Here is a 22,149-nt window from a genome sequence, read left to right on the forward strand (position 1 = left end):
TACCCTAATGTACACATTTTTACTTTAATGTATATAATGTTATTGTGAAGATTATGATAATGGGCAAGCAATCAAGATGCAGCCATTGTACAGTCTAGCTTGCAGCATGTAGCAAGAGGAAACAGAACTCTGCTGTTCTTCAGAGTTAGCCAATGAGCTTAATCGACTCTGATCTGGAGCATATTTGATCTTGAACATGTATTGGAACTAATCCTGGTAGGTAAGGGTAGAGAATGGGAGTATAATTGCCACAAATTCACATCATGATTAGTAGATCAGCACTAAGTATCTGCCATTGACTGTCACACACAGTAATTAACAATGCATATGCTGCAACTTCATACAATAAGCATGATTTTTAATTCTCTGAAAAACAAAAGAATGTCCTTCTTACAACATTTTTATGAATTGGTCTGGAATAAATTGCAAGCAAATTCGATTCTCACTTACAGGGAACCATACGAATTTAACTGATAAGAACAGCAGGATAAGAACATGCACAGCACACTGGGGAGACAACCTTATACGTTCATTGTCCTGGTGTCAAGATAACAAACTGTTTTCAGCGTCAATTATTCTTTTCACTTTTTTTTTAAACTTGTCACAACTCACTGCAGATAGTGTGTTGTAAATCAAATCCGACCATTCATCAAGTCATCACAAATGTGAATAATTAAATCACCAAATTGCCCAGTTATACATAACTGTATTTCATATTTAAAAAAAACATGAGTTTCACTTTTCATTGACAAGAGTATCATTGTAAATATTGTAATCAAACTTTTTAAACAATAGCACAAAGTAGGGAGATGAGTTGCTAATCTATAATTGTATAACTTAAACAAAAACAATATATGGACAGGATTTCTAAGTTATATAACTTAAACTTTTCTCCTTTTTAAAAAGTCGCACCAAAGCATACAAGACATAAACATTACAGCTGAGAAATAAAGTAACAGGTCAGAGACACAATTCTGGTACCAGTCTGGATCAGAGACGTCAATGGGTCATTTTTGATTCCCCTTCTGACTTTGTTGTTGACACAGGTAAATCAATTCTCTGTTTCACTTCACATGTTGAGAACTTGCTCATTTAGCGTCTCTTAAAATGGTTTTTGCTGAGAGAGTAGCTTACAAAGGAAAGGTGAGCGGAAGTAACTAACTACCAGAAATTTTGTTTTACCTCTCTGTGCAAAAGGGAGAGGAAAAGAAGATAGTTTCTCTTTGCAGGCTGATTGTTACTACTGTATTGTCTACACACACAGCTACAGCCACCTGTCCAGAAGCCAAACAAGAAATTGTTACTATGATGAGTACTGATGAACACATTAAGTGGTGATAATTGATAAGCCAATGAAAAGACCGTGTCTGGGCAGAACCCACAATGTGCTCTAGTAACTTGTTTTTAAACTCCAAGGATTCTCTAAATTAGTTTCTCTGGTTAAAGCAGTATCTTTCCGTTTTAGACCAAAAAAAAAGAGGTATTTATAAATCCTAGATTACTCCAGTGGTACATGGTGAAATGAAGCATAAAAATATATTTACTGAACAGCAGCACATTTTTGTTATTGGGAGGAATTGATAATTCTGCTCTCACAGTAAAATTTACTACAAAGTAAATTTGCTCTGTCACTGCGCAAACCTGCACAGTTTTATTAGTTCTTGAGTTCATAGTAGCATGGAAACAAACATGAAAATAAATTGCAATTTGATTACAGATACAAATTTCCCTTGCGTAAACTGGAATGGATTATAATAAATATCAGCCAAATGCTACCAAGGAGTTAAAATACTTCAACTTGAGTTCTTTACAACTTAAGAGTTGAAATTAAAATCTCTAGGTAAGTGTTACTGACCAGTCCCCAGTCCAGATGAACTTAATCCTAGGGTCTTGAAAGAGGTGGTAAATGCATTGATAATAATTGTCCAAAATTTGCTAGATTTGCAAAGGCTCCATCAGATTATAAAATAGCCAATATTTTTTATTCAAGAAGGGGAGAAAAAAAAGTAAACTTATAGGTGAGTTAGCTTGACATCTATCATGTAGAAAGTATTTGAACTGATCATTAAGGTGGTTTTTGCTGTGTACTTAGAAATGCTCAAGGTAAAGGGCAACATGGTGGCTCAGTGGTTAGCACTGCTGCCTCACAGCACCAGCTGTGAGTCTCCAGGTTCAATTCCAGCCTCGGGCGACTGTGTGGAATTTGCACATTCTCCCCGTGTCTGCGTGGGTTTCCTCTGGATGTTCAGGTTTCCTCCCGCAGGCCAGGTGAATTGGCCATATTAAGTTGCCCATAGTGTTAGGTGTATTAGTCAGACAGAAATGGGACTGGGTGGGTTACTCTTCGGAGGGTCGGTGTAGACTTGTTGGACTGAAGGGCCTGTTTCCACACTGTAGGTAATCTAAACAGGAAGAGACAGCATGGTTTTGTAAAGGTAAAATCCTGTTCAACCAACTTATTGTAATTCTTTCAAAGAATAACATGTAGATAAAAGGAGGGTCCATAGTTAGTGTATTTAAATTTCCAGAAGACATTTGACAATGTGCCAGATAAAAGGTTATTGTGGAGAGTAGGAACACAAGGCATGTTTTTTCAAATTCTATGATGGGAGCTGGCAAGGCCAATGGTTTTTGCACATCCTTAATTGCCTTTGAACTGGATGACTTGCTCTGCCATTTCACAGGGCAGTTAAGAAGTAAGTACATTGCTGTGGGTCTGGAATCACATCTAGGTCAGACCGATAAGGATGACAGATTTTCTTCCCTAAAGGGCTTCAGTGACCTTTTAAAACAAGTGACAATAATTCTATGGCACCTTAACTGAGATTTATATGATTTATTAATTGAATTCAATTTCCACCAGCTGCCATACTAGGATTTGAATTCAACACTATTATGTTCAGTGAACATAGTTCACTGAAATTATCACAACACTATTATCTTCCTAAGTAACACAATATGAAGGATAGAGGATTGACTGGCTAGCAGGAAACAAAGAGTATACAAAATGGGTCCTTTTCCAATTGGCAGGATATGACAAGTGAATTACTATAAGGGCCTGTGCTGTGACCTCAGCTTTTTACCATTCATATTTAATTACTTGGATGAAGGGAAGGAAGGCATGGTGCTTAATTTTGGTGAAGAGACACAGGTAGAGAGAATAGGTTGCAGACAGCTTTGGGGAAGTCAAGAGGGTGGTAAAAGTCTGACAGACGGAATATAATCTGAGAAAATCTGAACTTGTTCACTTTGGCAGGAAGAATAAAAAAAGAGAGCACTACTTACATGGAGAATGATTGCAGAATTCTGAGGTGAGAGAGATCCAGGTATTCTAGTGAATGAGTCACTAAAACTCACTATGGAAGTACATACACATAATTAAGAATGTTACCTTTAATTACAAGGAAGAATTGATTATAAAAGTAAGAATGATTCAGGGCATTGGTGCATCATCCAGACCTGGCTCCCTTAAAATATTTTAAGAAGGTAGCCTAGACCCTAACTTTTTCTTATTTTTAAGGTTGATGTGAAGTGCATGTCCCAGATGTGATGACGCGACTGATCAAACTACCCAACGTCAAGCAAAACAGTCTATTTCAACACTATAGTTAGAATACAAACAAACAAAAGAGGAATTTAGACTAAATTAACTATTGGAAAACTTAAGTGAATAATAGACACAGTACCTAATGCTAACTAACTGTTCCAATATAGTAGTATCCCATAAACACCTTCCTTGGCGGAAAGGTAAATTCACACACAGATTCTGATATGCAGTTCTCCAATCCCAGGAGAAAACAACATCAAAAGAGATTTCAGAGAAAGCAACAACTCAATCATTTATTGATGCTTCAAACCGTTCAAACAGCTTCTGACTGCTGTAGCTAAAAAAAAAACTAGAAAGCCTGGTCTATGAGAACTGGCCACACCCTTTCCATTGTTATAACTGTTTTAAAAGAAACCTAAAGGCCTCCTAAGTTATTTACTTTAGCTATTTTCGGTACCCAGGTTGGCACATATGTCTTTACAAACTCTCTTAAAAAAAACACAAGCCAAAATAACCTTTTTTAAAATGACAGCTTTGTCACGAGTGAGACTGCATTTTGAGTAGAGTACACTTTTAGACCTCTTTTGTCAGAAAGAATGTAAATGCATTAGATATGATTCAGAGAAATATTACTCGCCTGATACCTGGAATAAATGGATTGTCTTGTGAAGGTAAGTTGGACAGACTGAGCTTATTTGCACTGTAGTTTAGAAGAGTGAGGGGTGACTTGACTGAAGTGTATAAGATCCTGAATGGTGGTGACTGTGTGGAAGTGGAAAGAATGTTTCCTCATATGGGTGAGTCCAGAAATAGGAGCACTCTTTTAAAATTGGAGACTCCGTTTTTAGAGTGGAGTATAGGAGAATATTTTTCTGTGTGTTGTGTGACTTTGGAACTCTCTGTGTCAGAAGGCAGTGGAGGTGGCATCATTTAACTTTTTTTTAAGATGGAGTTAGATAGATGTGTCTTAGGCAATGGAATCAATGGTTATCAGTGTTAAGTGAGAATGTGGAATTTGAAACGTAAGCGGACGAGTCATGATCTTATTGAATGACAGATTAGGTCTGTGGGTTGAATGGCATATATTTGCTCCTTGATCATATGTTAATAAGAATTCCTCAGTGATGTGCTGTGGCAATGCAATTTTGAACTCTATACTTCTAAGCAATACCTTGGGAGATGGTGGTATAAATGTCACAGGGCTAATAATCTAGAGATAATGTTCTGGACACATGGGTTCAAATCTCCCACAACAACAGCACATGTAACTTAAATTGAATTAATGAATACAAACCTGGAAATAACAGCCAGTTTCACAAATGATGTCATGAGCTAGATCCCTAGTTCACTAATGCCTTTTGGATCTGGCTTACATGTGACCTCCAACTAAGGTTTAAAATGCATGGAGGTGATAGATGAATTTTCAGCAATGGAAACTACCTTGTCCAAAGTAGTTTCAAACTTCTTGTTAAACATGAGTAAGAAAAGCTCTTTCTGATTTGATCCCTCAGGTGATGAACCATTATTCCTCCATCATGAGCACAATTTGAAAGAACAACTGAGGATGGTGAAGATACAGGGTGAACCTGGGTCAATGTCCATTACCAAAAATGGCTTGTTGGCACCACTGCTGACCATCCTAAAGGACATTTCTGCATCTGAGGTGAGTGGTGAGGGAACAAACAAGACATAAAAATCTACTGGATCTTTTCTTACCAAACTATCTATTACATGTGTAACTATACATAATGATATAAGTATGAGTGATCACTGTCGAGAGTGTGGTGCTGGAAAAGCACAGCAGTTCAGGCAGCATCCAAGGAGCAGAAGAATCGACATTTTGGGTGAAAGACCTTCATCAGGAATGAGGCTGTGAGCTGAGGCGTGGAGAAATAAATGTGAGGGGGATGAGGCTGGGGGAGAGATAGCTGAGCGTGTGATAGGTAGTTGAAAGTGGGGGGTGATGGTGATAGATCAGAGAGGAGGGTGGAGCTGATAGGTGGGAAGGAAAATGGACAGGAGGACAGGTCATGAGGGTGGTGCTGAGTTGGTAGGTTGGTTACTGCACAGCCCACGTGAAGGCAAAGTCACCTCTACGCTGAGAATACCATCACGGCATTACATCTGGGCTAAATGGGGTAGTTTCAAGGCAGACCTACCAATTCAAAACTGGGCATCCATGAGGCATTTCAAACTATTAACAGCAGCAGAATTGTATTCAGCACAATCTGTAGCATCATGCCCTGACATATCCTGCACTTTACCATTACCATCAAATCAAAGAATCAACCAAGGTACAGTGAAGAACCACATGCCAGGAGCAGCACTAGACCTGTCTATAAAAGTGAGATCAACCTGGTTATGCTCCAAATAGGACAATTTGCAGTCAAAATCAAAAAAGCAGTATGCAATAGATGTAGTTAATCCATCCACAAATATCAGATCCAAGACTGTATCGTGTCATATCCAGTTGTAAACAGTGGTGAACTACTCAATAACAGTAGGAGGAGGTTGAAAAATAACACCCTCTGCAAAAGTGGAAGAACCCAGTACATCAGTGCAGCACATTAGTGAGATTTTACCTGCAGAAATGCATACAGTTTTGGACTTCTTACCAATGAAACAATATATATGTATTGGAGGCAGTTCAGATAAGATTCACTAGTTTGATTCCTAAGATTGTCTTATTAGGAAATATTGAGTAGTTTGGACTCATGTTCATTGGAATTGAGAATGAGAGGTGAACTTATTTAAGCCTCTATGACCCTAAGGTGGCTTCACAGACTAGATGCTGAGAGAATGTTTCCCATCATGGGAAATCTAAAACTTCCAAAATAAGATGTTTCTAATAAAGAGAGAGATGTGAAGGAACTTTTATGAGTACACAGGTAAGTAGAGTTAAGAGTAGATCAGCTATGATCTTGTTGAATGGCTCCTGTTCATGTGGTTTTTATGATCTTATAATTTAAAACTACGAACATATTACATTTTAGTTTAAGATACTACTTTGTAGTTTCAAACCTTATGAATTTTGGACCATATCCAATCCTGTAAATAAAGGCGGCCCTATCAGAAGTAATAGTTTGGAATCCAGTTATAGCTAATCAATCAAAGACAGTGTCCAAAGAAATAACTAAACATTAAGGCTAATTGCTCAGTACAAAATGCGCTCATTTCGTATTATTTGTCATGAATGCCTTTGAAAGTATTGGCACATAATGCACTGGTTTAGATAACAATCACTGTCAGGTAATGGACAGCATAACATTGTGACTTAGTCTGAGGTGTGGTAAGGGTGTTGCATTGTGCAAAAAAAAAATGGTTTAAATTCAAGCCTTTCAAGGAATGGCTAAGTGACAGCTGTCATTATTAACATATCATAAATGTGTACTGCATGATAAAATTAACTCAGGCTATGCATTTTATGGATATTGATGTCCTGGCAAATATCACGGGCTGAAATTGATCAAATCGGCTGGGGTGAGTTTGGGTCCACAGAATCTGTAGCCGAATATCCTTTGATATATTCCTGACTGACACCAGAAAATGAGCTCAATTTTACTGTGTAGTCTGTGCCCACTTGGCCCTGAGATGGAGCACATGCATTTGCTCAAAAGTTGAGTCTTTCTGTGGTCAGTGGATATTGCAGGGACTGGTGGACATCGTTGACAGAATTTGTCAACAATGCCTGCAATGTCTGGTCACAGAAGGGCTCATACAATTATTCAATTCTGTCAGTCTTATTTGTCACACAGTTTACTATTTTTTAATTGTGTCCCTTTTGTTAACATCTTATACCTGATGACACTGGGTTGATTAGAAAACAAAGCTGGCATATAATTGACAAAAAGAAGGACATCAATCCCTGGAAGGGAAATCGGATCCATTTGGCAAAAGAGTAAGCAAATTTGTACGCTTGTACCACACCCTCGGTAATGTAGAGTTAGAGAGTCATAGAGATGTACAGCACAGAAACAGACCCTTCGGTCCAATTCATCCATGCCGACCAGATATCCAAACCCAATCTAGTCCCACCTGCCAGCACCCGGCCCATATCCCTCCAAACCCTTCCTATTCATATACCCATCCAGATGCCTTTCAAATATTGCAAGCATACTAGCCTGCACCACTTCCTCTGGCAACTCATTCCATACACATACCACCCTCTGCGTGAAAAAGTTGCCCCTTAGATCTCTTTAATATCTTTCCCCTCTCACCCTAAACCTATGCCCTCTACTTCTGGACTTGCCCACCCCAGGGAAAAAACTTTGTCTATTTATCCTATCCATGCCTCTCATGATTTTATAAACCTCTATAAGGTCACCCCTCAGCCTCTGATGCTCCAGGGAAAACAGCCCCAGCCTATTCAACGTCTCCCTTTGGCTCAAATCCTCCAATCCTGGCAACATCCTTGTAACATCTTTTTCTGAGCCCTTTCAAGTTTCACACCATCATTCCGACAGGAAGGAGAGCAGAATTGCATGCAATATTCCATAAGTGGCCTAACCAATGTCCTGTACAGCCGCAACATGACCTCCCAACCCCTATACTCAATACGCTGACCAATAAAAGAAAGCATATCCAATGTGCTTTTCACTATCCTATCTACCTGCAACTCCACTTTCAAGGAGCTATGAACCTGCACTCCAAGGTGCATGTATAAATGTATGGTTATCCACTTTGGTGGCAAGAACAGGAAGGCAGATTACTACCTAAATGGAATCAATTTAGGTAAAGGGGCAGTACAAAGAGATCTGGGTGTTCTTGTACACCAGTCAATGAAGGTAAGCATACAGGTACAGCAGGTAGTGACGAAGGCTAATAGCATGCTGGCCTTCATAACAAGAGGGATTGAGAATGGAAGCAAAGAGGTTCTTCTGCAGCTTTACAGAGCCCTGGTGTGACCACACCTGGAGTAGTGTGTGCAGTTCTGGTCTCCAAATTTGAGGAAAGACATTCTGGCTATTGAGGGAGTGCAGCGTAGGTTCACGAGGTCAATTCCTGGAATGGTGGGAATACCTTACACTGAAAGACTGGAGCGACTGGGCTTGTATACCCTTGAGTTTAGAAGACTGAAAGGGGATCTGATTGAGACATATAAGATTATTAAAGGATTGGACACTCTGGAGGCAGGAAACATGTTTCCGCTGATGGGTGAGTCCCGAACCAGAGGACACAGCTTAAAAATACGGGGTAGACCATTTAGGACTGAGATGAGGAGAAACTTCTTCACCCAGAGAGTGGTGGGTGTGTGGAATGCTCTGCCCCAGAGGGCAGTGGAGGCCCAGTCTCCTGGATTAATTTAAGAGTTGGATAGAGCTCTCAAAGATAGTGGAATCAAGGGTGATGGAGATAAGGCAGGAACAGGATACTGATTAAGGACGATCAGCCATGATCATATTGAATGGTGGTGCAGGCTCGATGGGCAGAATGGCCTACTCCTGCATCTATTGTCTATTGTCTCTTTGTTCAGCAACACTCCCTAGGACCTTACCATTAAGTGTATAAGTCCTGCTAAGATTTGCTTTCCCAAAATGCAGCACCTCGCAGTTATCTAAATTAAACTCCATTTGCCACTTCTCAGCCCATTGGCCCATCTGATCAAGATCCCATTGTAATCTGAGGTAACCTTCTTCACTGTCCACTCCACCTCCAACTTTGGTGTCATCTGCAAACTTACTAACTATACCTCTTATGCTCACATCCAAATCATTTATATAAATGACAAAAAGTATTGGACCCAGCACCGATCCTTGAGGCACTCCACTCGTCTGAAGAACAACTCTCCACCACCACCTTTGAGCCAGTTCTGTATCCAAATGGCTAGTTTTCACTGTATTCCATGGGATCTAACCTTGCTAACCAGTGTCCCATGGGCAATCTTGTCGAATGCCTTACTGAAGTCCATATAGATCACATCCACTGTTCTGCCCTCATCAATCCTCTTTGTTACTTCTTCAAAAACTCAATAAGTTTGTGAGGCATGATTTCCCATGCACAAAACCATGTTGACTATCCCTAATCAGTCCTTGCTTTTCCAAATACATGTACATCCTGGCCCTCAGGATTCCCTCCAACAACTTGCCCACCACTGATGTCAGGCTTACTGGTCTTAGTTCCCTGGCTTGTCCTTACCATCTTTCTTAAACATGACTGACAGAGTCTGACTTGTATTGTTAAATGCAGATTAAAACACAACAAAAGAGGGTGGTTGGTATTGTAGAGATGGTTCAGTCAATCACCTGTGTCGTTGGCAAACATTCTGGTAGGATTTCAGCTGAAATGGCTAGCTGCCATTACCATCAATCTATCAGGTATGGGAGTGGTCCTGACAGATGGATACTGAATAATCAAAATTCTCTGTCCATCAAGCAATGTAGACAGCAGAGTTTCCTGGGATGGAGAGAGACAGAGAGAGTGTATGTGTGTGTATGTATGGTGTGTGTGTGAGCAAGAGATCACACTGGTATTGTGTGTCTAAGTGGATGTGAGAGAAAGTGTGAGGTCAGGCTGGTATTGTGTGCGTATGTATGCATGATCAGATGAGGTGTGTGTGTGTGTGTGTGATCAGACCGGAATTGTGTGTGTGTGATCAGACCGGAATTGTGTGTGTGTGTGTGATCAGACCGGAATTGTGTGTGTGATCAGACCGGAATTGTGTGTGTGTGATCAGACCGGAATTGTGTGTGTGTGATCAGACCGGAATTGTGTGTGTGTGATCAGACCGGAATTGTGTGTGTGTGTGTGATCAGACCGGAATTGTGTGTGTGTGTGTGTGTGTGTGTGATCAGACCGGAATTGTGTGTGTGTGATCAGACCGGAATTGTGTGTGTGTGATCAGACCGGAATTGTGTGTGTGTGTGTGTGATCAGACCGGAATTGTGTGTGTGTGTGTGTGATCAGACCGGAATTGTGTGTGTGTGTGTGTGATCAGACCGGAATTGTGTGTGTGTGTGTGTGTGATCAGACCGGAATTGTGTGTGTGTGTGTGTGTGTGATCAGACCGGAATTGTGTGTGTGTGTGTGTGATCAGACCGGAATTGTGTGTGTGTGTGTGTGATCAGACCGGAATTGTGTGTGTGTGATCAGACCGGAATTGTGTGTGTGTGATCAGACCGGAATTGTGTGTGTGTGTGTGTGATCAGACCGGAATTGTGTGTGTGTGTGTGTGATCAGACCGGAATTGTGTGTGTGTGTGTGTGATCAGACCGGAATTGTGTGTGTGTGTGATCAGACCGGAATTGTGTGTGTGTGTGTGTGTGATCAGACCGGAATTGTGTGTGTGTGTGTGTGTGTGATCAGACCGGAATTGTGTGTGTGTGTGTGTGATCAGACCGGAATTGTGTGTGTGTGTGTGTGATCAGACCGGAATTGTGTGTGTGTGTGTGTGTGATCAGACCGGAATTGTGTGTGTGTGATCAGACCGGAATTGTGTGTGTGTGATCAGACCGGAATTGTGTGTGTGTGATCAGACCGGAATTGTGTGTGTGTGTGTGTGATCAGACCGGAATTGTGTGTGTGTGTGATCAGACCGGAATTGTGTGTGTGTGTGTGTGATCAGACCGGAATTGTGTGTGTGTGTGTGTGATCAGACCGGAATTGTGTGTGTGTGTGTGTGTGATCAGACCGGAATTGTGTGTGTGTGATCAGACCGGAATTGTGTGTGTGTGATCAGACCGGAATTGTGTGTGTGTGATCAGACCGGAATTGTGTGTGTGTGTGATCAGACCGGAATTGTGTGTGTGTGTGTGTGATCAGACCGGAATTGTGTGTGTGTGTGATCAGACCGGAATTGTGTGTGTGTGTGTGTGTGATCAGACCGGAATTGTGTGTGTGTGTGTGATCAGACCGGAATTGTGTGTGTGTGTGTGTGATCAGACCGGAATTGTGTGTGTGTGTGTGTGATCAGACCGGAATTGTGTGTGTGTGTGTGTGTGTGATCAGACCGGAATTGTGTGTGTGTGATCAGACCGGAATGGTGTGTGTGTGTGTGTGATCAGACCGGAATTGTGTGTGTGTGTGTGTGTGTGTGATCAGACCGGAATTGTGTGTGTGTGTGTGTGTGTGATCAGACCGGAATTGTGTGTGTGTGTGTGTGATCAGACCGGAATTGTGTGTGTGTGTGTGTGTGTGATCAGACTGGAATTGTGTGTGTGTGTGTGTGTGTGTGTGATCAGACCGGAATTGTGTGTGTGTGTGATCAGACCGGAATTGTGTGTGTGTGTGATCAGACCAGAATTGTGTGTGTGTGTGTGTGTTTGTGTGTGTGATCAGACCGGAATTGTGTGTGTGTGTGTGTGTGTGTGTGTGTGTGATCAGACCGGAATTGTGTGTGTGTGTGTGTGTGTGTGTGTGATCAGACCGGAATTGTGTGTGTGTGTGTGTGTGTGTGTGATCAGACCGGAATTGTGTGTGTGTGTGTGTGATCAGACCGGAATTGTGTGTGTGTGTGTGTGTGTGATCAGACCGGAATTGTGTGTGTGTGTGATCAGACCGGAATTGTGTGTGTGTGTGTGTGTGTGTGTGTGTGATCAGACTGGAATTGTGTGTGTGTGTGTGTGTGTGTGATCAGACCGGAATTGTGTGTGTGTGTGATCAGACCGGAATTGTGTGTGTGTGTGTGTGTGTGTGTGTGTGTGTGTGATCAGACCGGAATTGTGTGTGTGTGTGATCAGACCGGAATTGTGTGTGTGTGTGTGTGTGTGTGTGTGTGATCAGACCGGAATTGTGTGTGTGTGTGTGTGTGTGATCAGACCGGAATTGTGTGTGTGTGTGTGTGTGTGTGTGTGTGATCAGACCGGAATTGTGTGTGTGTGTGTGTGTGTGTGTGTGATCAGACCGGAATTGTGTGTGTGTGTGTGTGATCAGACTGGAATTGTGTGTGTGTGTGTTTGTGTGTGATCAGACCGGAATTGTGTGTGTGTGTGTGTGTGTGTGTGTGTGTGTGTGTGTGTGTGATCAGACCGGAATTGTGTGTGTGTGAGATCAGACCGGAATTGTGTGTGTGTGAGATCAGACCGGAATTGTGTGTGTGTGTGTGTGTGTGTGTGTGTGTGTGTGTGATCAGACCGGAATTGTGTGTGTGTGTGTGTGTGTGATCAGACCGGAATTGTGTGTGTGTGTGTGTGTGTGTGATCAGACCGGAATTGTGTGTGTGTGTGATCAGACCGGAATTGTGTGTGTGTGTGTGTGTGGGATCAGACCGGAATTGGGTGTGTGTGTGTGTGTGTGATCAGACCGGAATTGTGTGTGTGTGTGATCAGACCGGAATTGTGTGTGTGTGGGATCAGACCGGAATTGTGTGTGTGTGGGATCAGACCGGAATTGTGTGTGTGTATGTGTGTGTGTGGGATCAGACCGGAATTGTGTGTGTTTTTGTGTGTGTGTGTGGGATCAGACCGGAATTGTGTGTGTGTGTGTGTGGGATCAGACCGGAATTGTGTGTGTGTGTGTGTGGGATCAGACCGGAATTGTGTGTGCGTGTGTGTGTGATCAGACCGGTATTGTGTGTGTGTGTGTGTGATCAGACCGGAATTGCGTGTGTGTGTGTGTGTGATCAGACCGGAATTGTGTGTGTGTGTGATCAGACCGGAATTGCGTGTGTGTGTGTGTGTGATCAGACCGGAATTGCGTGTGTGTGTGTGTGATCAGACCGGAATTGTGTGTGTGTGTGTGATCAGACCGGAATTGTGTGTGTGTGTGGGTGATCAGACCGGAATTGTGTGTGTGTGTGTGATCAGACCGGAATTGTGTGTGTGTGTGATCAGACCGGAATTGCGTGTGTGTGTGTGTGATCAGACCGGAATTGTGTGTGTGTGTGTGATCAGACCGGAATTGCGTGTGTGTGTGTGTGATCAGACCGGAATTGTGTGTGTGTGTGTGATCAGACCGGAATTGTGTGTGTGTGTGTGTGATCAGACCGGAATTGTGTGTGTGTGTGTGATCAGACCGGAATTGTGTGTGTGATCAGACCGGAATTGTGTGTGTGTGATCAGACCGGAATTGTGTGTGTGTGATCAGACCGGAATTGTGTGTGTGTGTGTGATCAGACCGGAATTGTGTGTGTGTGTGTGTGTGATCAGACCGGAATTGTGTGTGTGTGATCAGACCGGAATTGTGTGTGTGTGATCAGACCGGAATTGTGTGTGTGTGTGTGTGATCAGACCGGAATTGTGTGTGTGTGTGTGTGATCAGACCGGAATTGTGTGTGTGTGTGATCAGACCGGAATTGTGTGTGTGTGTGTGTGTGATCAGACCGGAATTGTGTGTGTGTGTGTGTGTGTGATCAGACCGGAATTGTGTGTGTGTGTGTGTGATCAGACCGGAATTGTGTGTGTGTGTGTGTGTGATCAGACCGGAATTGTGTGTGTGTGATCAGACCGGAATTGTGTGTGTGTGATCAGACCGGAATTGTGTGTGTGTGTGTGTGTGATCAGACCGGAATTGTGTGTGTGTGTGATCAGACCGGAATTGTGTGTGTGTGTGTGTGATCAGACCGGAATTGTGTGTGTGTGTGATCAGACCGGAATTGTGTGTGTGTGTGTGTGTGTGATCAGACCGGAATTGTGTGTGTGTGTGTGTGTGTGATCAGACCGGAATTGTGTGTGTGTGTGTGTGTGTGATCAGACCGGAATTGTGTGTGTGTGTGTGTGATCAGACCGGAATTGTGTGTGTGTGTGTGTGATCAGACCGGAATTGTGTGTGTGTGTGTGTGTGATCAGACCGGAATTGTGTGTGTGTGATCAGACCGGAATTGTGTGTGTGTGATCAGACCGGAATTGTGTGTGTGTGTGTGTGATCAGACCGGAATTGTGTGTGTGTGTGTGTGATCAGACCGGAATTGTGTGTGTGTGTGATCAGACCGGAATTGTGTGTGTGTGTGTGTGTGATCAGACCGGAATTGTGTGTGTGTGTGTGATCAGACCGGAATTGTGTGTGTGTGTGTGTGATCAGACCGGAATTGTGTGTGTGTGTGTGTGATCAGACCGGAATTGTGTGTGTGTGTGTGTGTGTGATCAGACCGGAATTGTGTGTGTGTGATCAGACCGGAATGGTGTGTGTGTGTGTGTGTGATCAGACCGGAATTGTGTGTGTGTGTGTGTGTGTGATCAGACCGGAATTGTGTGTGTGTGTGTGTGTGTGATCAGACCGGAATTGTGTGTGTGTGTGTGTGATCAGACCGGAATTGTGTGTGTGTGTGTGTGTGTGTGTGTGATCAGACTGGAATTGTGTGTGTGTGTGTGTGTGTGTGTGTGATCAGACCGGAATTGTGTGTGTGTGTGATCAGACCGGAATTGTGTGTGTGTGTGATCAGACCGGAATTGTGTGTGTGTGTGTGTGTTTGTGTGTGTGATCAGACCGGAATTGTGTGTGTGTGAGATCAGACCGGAATTGTGTGTGTGTGTGATCAGACCGGAATTGTGTGTGTGTGTGTGTGTGTGTGTGTGTGTGTGTGTGTGATCAGACCGGAATTGTGTGTGTGTGTGTGTGTGTGTGTGTGATCAGACCGGAATTGTGTGTGTGTGTGTGTGTGTGTGTGTGTGATCAGACCGGAATTGTGTGTGTGTGTGTGTGTGTGATCAGACCGGAATTGTGTGTGTGTGTGTGTGTGTGATCAGACCGGAATTGTGTGTGTGTGTGTGTGTGATCAGACCGGAATTGTGTGTGTGTGTGTGTGTGTGATCAGACCGGAATTGTGTGTGTGTGTGTGTGTGTGATCAGACCGGAATTGTGTGTGTGTGTGATCAGACCGGAATTGTGTGTGTGTGTGTGTGTGGGATCAGACCGGAATTGGGTGTGTGTGTGTGTGTGTGTGATCAGACCGGAATTGTGTGTGTGTGTGATCAGACCGGAATTGTGTGTGTGTGTGATCAGACCGGAATTGTGTGTGTGTGGGATCAGACCGGAATTGTGTGTGTGTGGGATCAGACCGGAATTGTGTGTGTGTATGTGTGTGTGTGGGATCAGACCGGAATTGTGTGTGTTTTTGTGTGTGTGTGTGGGATCAGACCGGAATTGTGTGTGTGTGTGTGTGGGATCAGACCGGAATTGTGTGTGTGTGTGTGTGGGATCAGACCGGAATTGTGTGTGCGTGTGTGTGTGATCAGACCGGTATTGTGTGTGTGTGTGTGTGATCAGACCGGAATTGCGTGTGTGTGTGTGTGTGATCAGACCGGAATTGTGTGTGTGTGTGATCAGACCGGAATTGCGTGTGTGTGTGTGTGTGATCAGACCGGAATTGCGTGTGTGTGTGTGTGATCAGACCGGAATTGTGTGTGTGTGTGTGATCAGACCGGAATTGTGTGTGTGTGTGGGTGATCAGACCGGAATTGTGTGTGTGTGTGATCAGACCGGAATTGCGTGTGTGTGTGTGTGATCAGACCGGAATTGTGTGTGTGTGTGTGATCAGACCGGAATTGCGTGTGTGTGTGTGTGATCAGACCGGAATTGTGTGTGTGTGTGTGATCAGACCGGAATTGTGTGTGTGTGTGTGTGATCAGACCGGAATTGTGTGTGTGTGTGTGATCAGACCGGAATTGTGTGTGTGATCAGACCGGAATTGTGTGTGTGTGATCAGACCGGAATTGTGTGTGTGTGATCAGACCGGAATTGTGTGTGTGTGTGTGATCAGACCGGAATTGTGTGTGTGTGTGTGTGTGATCAGACCGGAATTGTGTGTGTGTGATCAGACCGGAATTGTGTGTGTGTGATCAGACCGGAATTGTGTGTGTGTGTGTGTGATCAGACCGGAATTGTGTGTGTGTGTGTGTGATCAGACCGGAATTGTGTGTGTGTGTGATCAGACCGGAATTGTGTGTGTGTGTGATCAGACCGGAATTGTGTGTGTGTGTGTGTGTGATCAGACCGGAATTGTGTGTGTGTGTGTGTGTGTGATCAGACCGGAATTGTGTGTGTGTGTGTGTGATCAGACCGGAATTGTGTGTGTGTGTGTGTGATCAGACCGGAATTGTGTGTGTGTGTGTGTGATCAGACCGGAATTGTGTGTGTGTGTGTGTGTGTGATCAGACCGGAATTGTGTGTGTGTGATCAGACCGGAATTGTGTGTGTGTGTGTGTGATCAGACCGGAATTGTGTGTGTGTGTGTGTGATCAGACCGGAATTGTGTGTGTGTGTGTGTGATCAGACCGGAATTGTGTGTGTGTGTGATCAGACCGGAATTGTGTGTGTGTGTGTGTGTGATCAGACCGGAATTGTGTGTGTGTGTGTGTGTGTGATCAGACCGGAATTGTGTGTGTGTGTGTGTGATCAGACCGGAATTGTGTGTGTGTGTGTGTGATCAGACCGGAATTGTGTGTGTGTGTGTGTGTGATCAGACCGGAATTGTGTGTGTGTGATCAGACCGGAATTGTGTGTGTGTGATCAGACCGGAATTGTGTGTGTGTGATCAGACCGGAATTGTGTGTGTGTGATCAGACCGGAATTGTGTGTGTGTGTGTGTGATCAGACCGGAATTGTGTGTGTGTGTGATCAGACCGGAATTGTGTGTGTGTGTGTGTGTGATCAGACCGGAATTGTGTGTGTGTGTGTGATCAGACCGGAATTGTGTGTGTGTGTGTGTGTGATCAGACCGGAATTGTGTGTGTGTGATCAGACCGGAATGGTGTGTGTGTGTGTGTGATCAGACCGGAATTGTGTGTGTGTGTGTGTGTGTGATCAGACCGGAATTGTGTGTGTGTGTGTGTGTGTGTGATCAGACCGGAATTGTGTGTGTGTGTGTGTGTGTGATCAGACTGGAATTGTGTGTGTGTGTGTGTGTGTGTGTGATCAGACCGGAATTGTGTGTGTGTGTGATCAGACCGGAATTGTGTGTGTGTGTGATCAGACCGGAATTGTGTGTGTGTGTGTGTGTTTGTGTGTGTGATCAGACCGGAATTGTGTGTGTGTGAGATCAGACCGGAATTGTGTGTGTGTGTGATCAGACCGGAATTGTGTGTGTGTGTGTGTGTGTGTGTGTGATCAGACCGGAATTGTGTGTGTGTGTGTGTGTGTGTGTGTGATCAGACCGGAATTGTGTGTGTGTGTGTGTGTGTGTGTGTGTGATCAGACCGGAATTGTGTGTGTGTGTGTGTGTGTGATCAGACCGGAATTGTGTGTGTGTGTGTGTGTGATCAGACCGGAATTGTGTGTGTGTGTGTGTGTGTGATCAGACCGGAATTGTGTGTGTGTGTGTGATCAGACCGGAATTGTGTGTGTGTGTGTGTGTGTGTGTGTGTGTGATCAGACTGGAATTGTGTGTGTGTGTGTGTGTGTTTGATCAGACCGGAATTGTGTGTGTGTGTGATCAGACCGGAATTGTGTGTGTGTGTGTGTGTGTGTGTGTGTGTGTGTGTGATCAGACCGGAATTGTGTGTGTGTGTGATCAGACCGGAATTGTGTGTGTGTGTGTGTGTGTGTGTGTGATCAGACCGGAATTGTGTGTGTGTGTGTGTGTGTGTGTGTGATCAGACCGGAATTGTGTGTGTGTGTGTGTGTGTGTGTGATCAGACCGGAATTGTGTGTGTGTGTGTGTGATCAGACCGGAATTGTGTGTGTGTGTGTGTGATCAGACTGGAATTGTGTGTGTGTGTGTTTGTGTGTGATCAGACCGGAATTGTGTGTGTGTGTGTGTGTGTGTGTGTGTGTGTGTGTGTGTGTGTGTGATCAGACCGGAATTGTGTGTGTGTGAGATCAGACCGGAATTGTGTGTGTGTGAGATCAGACCGGAATTGTGTGTGTGTGTGTGTGTGTGTGTGATCAGACCGGAATTGTGTGTGTGTGTGTGTGTGTGATCAGACCGGAATTGTGTGTGTGTGTGTGTGTGTGATCAGACCGGAATTGTGTGTGTGTGTGATCAGACCGGAATTGTGTGTGTGTGTGTGTGTGGGATCAGACCGGAATTGGGTGTGTGTGTGTGTGTGTGATCAGACCGGAATTGTGTGTGTGTGGGATCAGACCGGAATTGTGTGTGTGTGGGATCAGACCGGAATTGTGTGTGTGTATGTGTGTGTGTGGGATCAGACCGGAATTGTGTGTGTTTTTGTGTGTGTGTGTGGGATCAGACCGGAATTGTGTGTGTGTGTGTGTGGGATCAGACCGGAATTGTGTGTGTGTGTGTGTGGGATCAGACCGGAATTGTGTGTGCGTGTGTGTGTGATCAGACCGGTATTGTGTGTGTGTGTGTGTGATCAGACCGGAATTGCGTGTGTGTGTGTGTGTGTGATCAGACCGGAATTGTGTGTGTGTGTGATCAGACCGGAATTGCGTGTGTGTGTGTGTGTGATCAGACCGGAATTGCGTGTGTGTGTGTGTGATCAGACCGGAATTGTGTGTGTGTGTGTGTGATCAGACCGGAATTGTGTGTGTGTGTGGGTGATCAGACCGGAATTGTGTGTGTGTGTGTGATCAGACCGGAATTGTGTGTGTGTGTGATCAGACCGGAATTGCGTGTGTGTGTGTGTGATCAGACCGGAATTGTGTGTGTGTGTGTGTGATCAGACCGGAATTGCGTGTGTGTGTGTGTGATCAGACCGGAATTGTGTGTGTGTGTGTGATCAGACCGGAATTGTGTGTGTGTGTGTGTGATCAGACCGGAATTGTGTGTGTGTGTGTGATCAGACCGGAATTGTGTGTGTGTGTGATCAGACTGGAATTGTGTGTGTGTGTGTGATCAGACCGGAATTGTGTGTGTGTGTGATCAGACTGGAATTGTGTGTGTGTGTGTGATCAGACCGGAATTGTGTGTGTGTGTGTGTGATCAGACCGGAATTGTGTGTGTGTGTGTGATCAGACCGGAATTGTGTGTGTGTGTGATCAGACTGGAATTGTGTGTGTGTGTGTGATCAGACCGGAATTGTGTGTGTGTGTGTGATCAGACCGGAATTGTGTGTGTGTGTGATCAGACCGGAATTGTGTGTGTGTGTGATCAGACCGGAATTGTGTGTGTGTGTGTGTGTGTGTGATCAGACCGGAATTGTGTGTGTGTGAGATCAGACCGGAATTGTGTGTGTGTGTGATCAGACCGGAATTGTGTGTGTGTGTGTGTGTGTGTGATCAGACCGGAATTGTGTGTGTGTGAGATCAGACCGGAATTGTGTGTGCGTGTGTGTGTGATCAGACCGGTATTGCGTGTGTGTGTGTGTGATCAGACCGGAATTGTGTGTGTGTGTGTGATCAGACCGGAATTGTGTGTGTGTGTGTGTGTGTGATCAGACGGGAATTGTGTGTGTGTGTGTGATCAGACCGGAATTGTGTGTGTGTGTGATCAGACCGGAATTGTGTGTGTGTGTGTGTGTGTGATCAGACTGGAATTGTGTGTGTGTGTGTGATCAGACTGGAATTGTGTGTGTGTGTGTGATCAGACTGGAATTGTGTGTGTGTGTGTGTGTGATCAGACCGGAATTGTGTGTGTGTGTGTGATCGTGTGTGATCAGACCGGAATTGTGTGTGTGTGTGTGTGTGTGTGTGTGTGTGTGATCAGACCGGAATTGTGTGTGTGTGTGTGTGTGTGTGTGTGTGATCAGACCGGAATTGTGTGTGTGTGTGTGTGTGTGTGTGTGATCAGACCGGAATTGTGTGTGTGTGTGTGTGTGTATGTGATCAGACCGGAATTGTGTGTGTGTGTGATCAGACCGGAATTGTGTGTGTGTGTGATCAGACCGGAATTGTGTGTGTGTGTGTGTGTGATCAGACCGGAATTGTGTGTGTGTGTGGGATCAGACCGGAATTGTGTGTGTGTGTGTGTGATCAGACCGGAATTGGGTGTGTGTGTGTGTGTGTGATCAGACCGGAATTGGGTGTGTGTGTGTGTGTGTGTGTGTGATCAGACCGGAATTGTGTGTGTGTGTGTGTGGGATCAGACCGGAATTGTGTGTGTGTGTGTGGGATCAGACCGGAATTGTGTGTGTGTGGGATCAGACCGGAATTGTGTGTGTTTGTGTGTGTGTGTGTGGGATCAGACCGGAATTGTGTGTGTGTGTGGGATCAGACCGGAATTGTGTGTGTGTGTGTGTGTGGGATCAGACCGGAATTGTGTGTGTGTCTGTGTGTGTGATCAGACCGGTATTGTGTGTGTGTGTGTGATCAGACCGGAATTGCGTGTGTGTGTGTGTGATCAGACCGGAATTTTGTGTGTGTGTGTGTGTGATCAGACCGGAATTTTGTGTGTGTGTGTGTGTGTGTGATCAGACCGGAATTTTGTGTGTGTGTGTGTGTGTGTGTGATCAGACCGGAATTATGTGTGTGTGTGTGTGTGTGTGTGTGTGATCAGACCGGAATTATGTGTGTGTGTGTGTGTGTGTGTGATCAGACCGGAATTATGTGTGTGTGTGTGTGTGTGTGTGTGTGATCAGACCGGAATTATGTGTGTGTGTGTGTGATCAGACCGGAATTATGTGTGTGTGTGTGTGTGTGTGTGATCAGACCGGAATTGTGTGTGTGTGTGTGTGTGTGTGTGTGTGATCAGACCGGAATTGTATGTGTGTGTGTGTGTGTGATCAGACCGGAATTGTGTGTGTGTGTGAGCAGACCGGAATTGTGTGTGTGATCAGACCGGAATTGTGTGTGTGTGGGATCAGACCGGAATTGTGTGTGTGTGTGTGTGTGTGTGTGTGTGTGTGTGTGTGATCAGACCGGAATTGTGTGTGTGTGTGATCAGACCGGAATTGTGTGTGTGTGTGATCAGACCGGAATTGTGTGTGTGTGTGTGTGATCAGACCGGAATTGTGTGTGTGTGTGTGTGATCAGACCGGAATTGTGTGTGTGTGTGATCAGACCGGAATTGTGTGTGTGTGTGTGTGATCAGACCGGAATTGTGTGTGTGTGTGTGTGTGTGTGTGTGTGTGTGTGATCAGACCGGAATTTGTGTGTGTGTGTGTGTGATCAGACCGGAATTTGTGTGTGTGTGTGTGTGTGTGATCAGACCGGAATTGTGTGTGTGTGTGTGTGTGTGATCAGACCGGTTTTGTGATCAGACCGGTAGTGTGTGTGATCAGACCAGTGTTGTGTGTGTGTGATCAGACCGGTAGTGTGTGTGTGTGTGTGTGTGTGATCAGACCGGTAGTGTGTGTGTGTGTGTGTGATCAGACCGGTAGTGTGTGTGTGAGTGTGTGATCAGACCAGTATTGTGTGTGATCAGACCGGTAGTGTGTGTGTGTGTGTGTGATCAGACCGGTATTGTGTGTGTGTGTGATCAGACCGGAATTGTGTGTGTGTGTGGGTGTGATCAGACCGGTATTGTGTGTGATCAGACCGGTATTGTGTGTGTGTGTGATCAGACTGGTATTGTGTATATGTGTGTGTGTGTGTGTGTGTGTGATCAGACCGGTTTTGTGTGTGCGTGTGTGTGATCAGACCGGTTTTGTGTGTGTGTGTGTGTGATCAGACCGGTTGTGTGTGTGTGTGTGTGTGTGTGTGTGTGTGTGATCAGACTGGTATTGTGTGTGTGTGTGTGATCAGACCGGTATTGTGTGTGTGTGTGTGTGTGTGTGTGTGATCAGACCAGTGTTGTGTGTGTGTGTGTGTGATCAGATCAGTAGTGTGTGTGTGTGATCAGATCAGTAGTGTGTGTGTGTGTGATCAGATCGGTATTGTGTGTGTGTGTGTGT

General features: G+C 44.6%; 1 long non-coding RNA gene across 1 annotated transcript in view; it reads right to left on the minus strand.

Annotated features, from left to right (window-relative positions):
* Positions 1-363: 363 nt before the first annotated feature.
* LOC148149547 (uncharacterized) overlaps positions 364-22,149 on the minus strand; it is an 86,131-nt gene continuing 64,345 nt past the window's right edge. The window contains exons 2-3 of the long non-coding RNA XR_015757582.1: positions 9,790-9,940; positions 364-2,402 (exon numbers count right to left, since the gene is read on the minus strand). This is a non-coding gene — a long non-coding RNA (uncharacterized LOC148149547). The remainder of the gene's footprint in view (positions 2,403-9,789; positions 9,941-22,149) is intronic.

The sequence above is a fragment of the Chiloscyllium plagiosum genome, unplaced genomic scaffold (assembly GCF_037043375.1).
Source record: "Chiloscyllium plagiosum isolate Xiang-an unplaced genomic scaffold, Cpla_swu_hap1 HiC_scaffold_7, whole genome shotgun sequence".
NCBI classification, from domain to species: Eukaryota; Metazoa; Chordata; class Chondrichthyes; order Orectolobiformes; family Hemiscylliidae; genus Chiloscyllium; species Chiloscyllium plagiosum.